Here is a 6,066-nt window from a genome sequence, read left to right on the forward strand (position 1 = left end):
GCATCCATATTTCTTGATTGAGTCTCAGTAGTTTTGTTGTTTGAGAAGTAGAATAACTAAGTCCAGTGTTTGTAGTGGCCATATTTGCATAAAAGTAATTTCCTTTCTATTCTGTTTGTTCTTTCAACATGTGATTCAATGATCTGCAGTTGTATCCAGCTCGCGGGAAGAAGTGGACACAGAATTGTTTCAGACTCTATTATTTCCGAATAGTCTGTTAATTGAACGCACCACCAAAGACGAGCAAATATTAACCCAACCTTCACAAATGGATACCCCCACCCCACAAAACATATGCATGTACACTCAGAGTCCTACACACACACACACACACACACACACAAACACAGACACACAGACACACACACACACACACACACACACACACACAGACATACACACTTAGAGACAAACAAATGATTCTGTATGTCCATAATATGCATGGCATATATCCATACATACCCCCCCCCCCCCCCAAACATGCACACACCAAACACTAATGCACATACACAAACACACACAGTCTCAATCCCCTGCTAGTTTGGCCAACCTGAGTCTCCAGCAGGGCCACTAAGCCTGTGGTGCCTTTGCTCCCCTCTCTGTGTGTTCTCCTTCGCCTAGTCAGTGGAAATGCTGTGTGTGTGTGTGTGTGTGTGTGTGTGTGTGTGTGTGTGTGTGTGTGTGTGTAGGTGTGTGTGTGTGTGTGTGCGTGTGAGCAGAGAGGGGATCACTATTGCTTTCAGGATAACAATTGTCCCGAAAGCTGTAAAGCGCTCGAAGCGCCCGAATGTGGCCTGGGCTCTCCGGGGCCGGTTAATGATTGGCGGGTGCTGGCTGCCTCTCTTTCCTGTGCTGCGCTGGGCTTTCGGTTAAATGCCTTTATTAGTCTTTGTCCCTGGAGAGAGAGAGAGAGAGAGAGAGAGAGAGAGAGAGAGAGAAAAAAAGAGAGAGAGAGAGAGATTGAGAGAGAGAGAGAGGCCAGACCACTGAAAAAAAAGACACACTCAGCCCTTTATTACACAATATGTCAGAGGCCACCAAGAGCTCTGGCCGAAGTGCAGGGGTGCGCTGTAATTAAAGTCCACTCTGACCCACTGTGCCATGCCGTGCCATGCTGTGCCATGCCGTGCCAGCCAAGTAAATAAGGTACATAACTCCGTCCCCACACCTTGCTGAGGTCTCTGCAAAGACCTGTGGATAACAATAACAACAAAACAAATAAATAATAATAAAAAAAAAAACACTGCTGAACCCCAGAGCAGATCGAGGTGAAAACAACAGAACAGTGAGCACCTGTGCAGGATAGAGTGTGTTGTGTGTTGTTGTTGTTGGATTGACTGGTGAGATGGTAGTGAGATCTCACCTGCTCTACTTACAGGCCTTTTGGCCTCCTCTCTTTAAGGGTGTTACATTTCACCCGGCGCACACACACATTCATTCAACGGCTCGGCATGGCGATTATCACGGCACAAACTTAGCCCAGCTCATTAGGTGATGTGCTACAAGTGCTGCTGACTATTTACAGTAGTTTCCTGTTACAAACACGTCATGGGGTCGACATGAAAAATAACATCACTATTCCGGGCCCAGTGGTTTCACCTCCAGACATGCTGGTCTGACAAAACTTTGAACACGTTATGCTTTTACCAGCATGTGGCTGTATCTCTCTCTCTCTCTCTCTCTCTCTCTCTCTCTCTCTCTCTCTCTCTCTCTCTCTCTCTCTCTCTCTATATATATATATATATATATATATATATATATATATATATTTATATATATATGTGTGTGTGTGTGTGTGTGTGTCTGTGTGTGTGTGCGTGTCTGTCTTTGGGGCCCTTCTCCTATCTTCTCCACAGGGATGGTGAACAGGAGGAAGGCTAAAGACATGCTGAAGTGTGCTCTCTCTCTCCCTCTCCCTCTCTCTCTCTTCTCCGTCTGCTTCTTTTCCGTGCTAATTAAGCCCCGGCCCCTTCAGCTCTGATGATGCAGGGATCCTTTGCTCTCTAACTCAATTAGCCGCGCCGCTCCACCAGACGAGGGCCACTGCCTTCTCCTCTCCTCTCCTCTCCTCTCCTCTCCTCTCCTCTCCGCGCCGCGCTCGGGCGCTGGAATCCATTGCCCCAAGGCGGGATTGTTCACTTGGAAGGTGTTTCCGAGATCTGATGCGCGCTGACGCCTGTTGCATAAGCCAGAGGAGGCTCCGTCTTTTTTTGATTCTCGAGTCGTGGGCCGTGGCCGTCCCAGAATTCACCTTCCCTCTATTTTTTTCTTCCCCCCTTTCTTTGTTGTCGGCACTCCTCGTTTCATGTGAAAGGGAAAAAGGGATAATTGAAAGGGCTCGTAAGGAGAAATGATTCCAGGGCCTCCCATGTGTCTGCGCCTGTTATCTTTACTTGTGCACACATGGCTTCTTTTTTTGTTGTTGGTTTTTCAGACATAAAATCAGATCATCTTTGATGGCAGCAAGCAAGTAGAACACCTTCTCTCTCTCTCTCTCTCTCTCTCTCTCTCCCTCCCTCTCTCTCTCTCTCTCTCTTTCTGTCTGTCTGTCTGTCTCTCTCTCCCACGCGTGCCTTCTTGACAAGAGCATGCAAAGATCATGTCAGATTTTCTGGCTCAGTGTACTCAGTTCATTGACTTGAGGAGTCAGTGGGCCTAGTCTACACAGTTCACACATACGACACAGCCACGCCGTCACCTATGCAACTTTACTTTAAAAAAAAAAAAAATGCACAGAGCGAGAGGCTTCAAAGGCAACAGGGAGGATATGTCATTTAACGAGCTGTGCACTTTTTTTTTGTTGTCATTCAGTTGTGTTCTCTTTTTCTTTCCACTGTGGTGAGCGTGAGGTGTATTTTCCACAGGAAACAAAGACCTCAGCTTCTGAGAAGAGACCACGGCGGCGACACAGTGCAAGTCAGAAGAGACAGCCGTCCGTATCCTGCCCATGGGCTCACATTCGAAAGTCTTGGTATGACACACCACTGAGATTGCGCGTGGTCAAGCATGTAACGGTGTACAGTGTGTGGCTTGTCATGAGAAGCTACTGCAAAGATAATCATTTAAAAAAATGAGCAGGCTTTTTGTGAGTAGTGCGCTTTTTCGGTGTCATAAATATGTTTGTGTTTCGTGGAAGTTTAGAACCCATGCGTGTGTTGTGTTGGAGCGGTTTCATTTTTCGGTGAAACGCTGAAGCTTTCAAGGCAATTTTTGTTGTTCAGTGGAATTTTTTGGTTGTTTTGGGGTGGGTGAGAGAGAAAGGGTATGAGAGGGAGAGAGAGAGAGAGGGTGAAAAAGAGAAAGAAAGGAGAAAGAAAAAAACAGAGAGGGCCCTGCAATTATGGAATTTCACCCCCCCCCCTCTTCTTTCTTTAGGAAACCCAATCTCTGCAAGCCTTTGGGTGGAGCTGGAAGCTCACTGACACAAAAATGACAGTGCGAGTTGGACTGCGTTCTCAGTGAAGAAGAAAAAAAAAGCAGAGGCCAAAAAAAAAAAGATAATTCCTCACGTGGTCTAAGCTTACGTTTGGGTAGAGAGCCAGGGAAAGGTTGCAGAAGTCCTGCAGATTTGACTCGGTAACCTCTTGTCGAGAGTACGCTGCTTTGTCTTACCGCCAGAGTGTCTGCCCTTGCCTTGCTCCAAACAACGTGTCCCATTAATAAAACGGCACAAAAGTTGTGGTCTGTGGCCTGGAGCGGCGGAACCCCCAATGTTAAACAGAATACGGAAAAGGCTTTATAATGTTTACGGAAGAGGCTATTACTGGCTCCAAGAGCTGGAAGGAGGTGGTGGTGGAGGTGGTGGTGGTGGTGGTGGTGGGGGGGGGGGGCAGTGGGAGGAAGGTTGCCTGCCACAGGGGCCCTGATAAAGCTCGGATGGAGCCCAGACAAACTCTCTCTCTCTCTCTCTCTCTCTCCCTCTCTCTTGCTACCATCCCCCACTGGCTGGTGAGTGAGAGAAACTTGTCCACTCTTCTCTCCCTCGCCCTATCTCTCTCCCTCTCCCCTGTGCTCTCTCTCTCTCTCTCTCTCTCTCTCTCTCTCTCTCTCTCGGCACGCACTGCTGTTTGATTGCCTAAGCCCGGTGGTCAGACAATGGAAGCATGAAGAATGGGCTGCTTCCTTCCTTCCTTCCTTCCTTCCTTCCTTCCTGTGGGGTTCTGCCTTGGTGAGCAGATTCAATAGCCCTCTGCTTCACAGCAACGCTCGAGCGCGGGGCCGCCTAAAACCAACAAAGACACATTCTGGGGGCATTTCCAATTGCTCCTCTGCCAAGTCACTGCACACACAAACACACAGACACACACACTGGAGCTCTCTCTCTCTCTCTCTCTCTCTCTCTCTCTCTCTCTCTTTCTCTCTCTCACTCTCTGTCTTTCTTTACCCCCCCCCTTTTTTCTTGAATAAGTTGGTCTCTTTGGCTGTATGTGTGCATATGTGTGTGACCAACCTAATCTGCATTTCATAAGATGAAGAAAATAAACTCAAATAAAAGGTGGTAGAAACTGGGTTGACCTTCTGTCAAGTGGACATCTCCAATTAAAAATCTCAAAATAAAACCCCCCAAAGGTGTCTGAGTCGGTGTAGGAGATTCTATCCAAGCCAGAATGTATTCCGAAGCAGTTGTTTGTGTGTTGTTTGCTACATTGTTTTTTTTTAATCAAACTGATTTAACAAATTCTACATCATTTTCTTCCTCATTGGACATCACTAAAATTGTTCTGCCATTCGGTGAGTCCGGTTGCCCACAGAAGGGACACACATACAGTGGGATTTATCTATCAGTTGACCACTGAGAAAATCTTTAGCCCCGCATGGCAACGAATTGACACAGCTAAATATAGCAGCAAGAGAGGAAGGAATCAATTACATTTTCCCCTCTCAAATATGTGTCGACTGCTGATAAGGCCAGGCTATTAGCAGGTGAATTTGGTGCCCAGGCCTCGATTCCCAGCCAAGATTGCAGTAGTACCGTGCTAGCTTGGGAGCACCTAATACTGCTGGAGGGCTTTTGTATTTAGGTGTCTTCTCGTTTTGCCTGTTTACAGAGACTGATCCCCCCACCCCCTAGCCTGGGTGTGTTTTGGCGTGACCCATTTTCTCTCTGGGTGGAAATCTATATCTCTCCATTTCATATGAACTCTGCGTGCACTCCTCGCGAGTGGCCTCTCTCTCGCTCACAGTGCCTTCAGAAAGGGTGTCATTTTTCCCCGCAGAGCTTTCTCTCTCTCTCACACTCCTTTTGTGCTATCTATCGCTAACCCATAACAACGCGCCCAGGGAGCTAGTGTGTGTGTGTGTGGGTGTGTGTGGGTGTGTATGTGTGTCACATGCAAGCAGAGATACATATGCTCACCCTGCTCCGACACACACACACACACACACACACACACACACACACACACACACACACAAACACACACTCTCAATCACAAACACACATTTCCACTCTCTTTCTTTCTCTCGCAAACACAACCGACCCCCCCACCTCCCTCCTCCCCTAAACTAAGTAACCTGACATGCATACCAAGAAGGGGCAGGTAGTTGAGGGCACTGAGGACTTGAAGCAACCAGGGCCAGAGAGAGAGGAGAGAAGAGAGAGAGAAGAGAGAGAGAGAGAGAGAGAGAGAGAGAGAGAGAGAGAGAAGGTTGAATGCACGCGGTCCTGAAAGTGGGGTAAACTGTTAGGCCTTTGTCATTTAAAGTGATGTCTTTAACCCTTTGCGAGGCCTGCTTGCCAACCAACCCCCCACAGCCTCTCTCCCTATTCACGCTTTAAAACAATGGCGGACTGGTGATGGGGTTGGGGTCTGGGTGAGGTAGTGGTGGTGGGGGGGTACTGAGAGGGTGAAAGTATTCCAAACTAGAGTGAAAAGGAGGGAAAAAGGAGAGAAATGTGTGCTGTTCAAGTGATTAGAAACAAGTGATTTTCTGCACCCCCTCCCCTCTCCACAGTAGAAAAAGAGGGAAGGGGGGGGGGGGGGTTGTTGGTGACTGGACTGTCACTCAAATCTGCAAAGAGAAATAACCAACATGTAAGAACAGGCCTCACTTGTGCGAATGCCT

This window comes from Sardina pilchardus, chromosome 23 (genome assembly GCF_963854185.1).
Source record: "Sardina pilchardus chromosome 23, fSarPil1.1, whole genome shotgun sequence".
NCBI lineage: Eukaryota > Metazoa > Chordata > Actinopteri > Clupeiformes > Clupeidae > Sardina > Sardina pilchardus.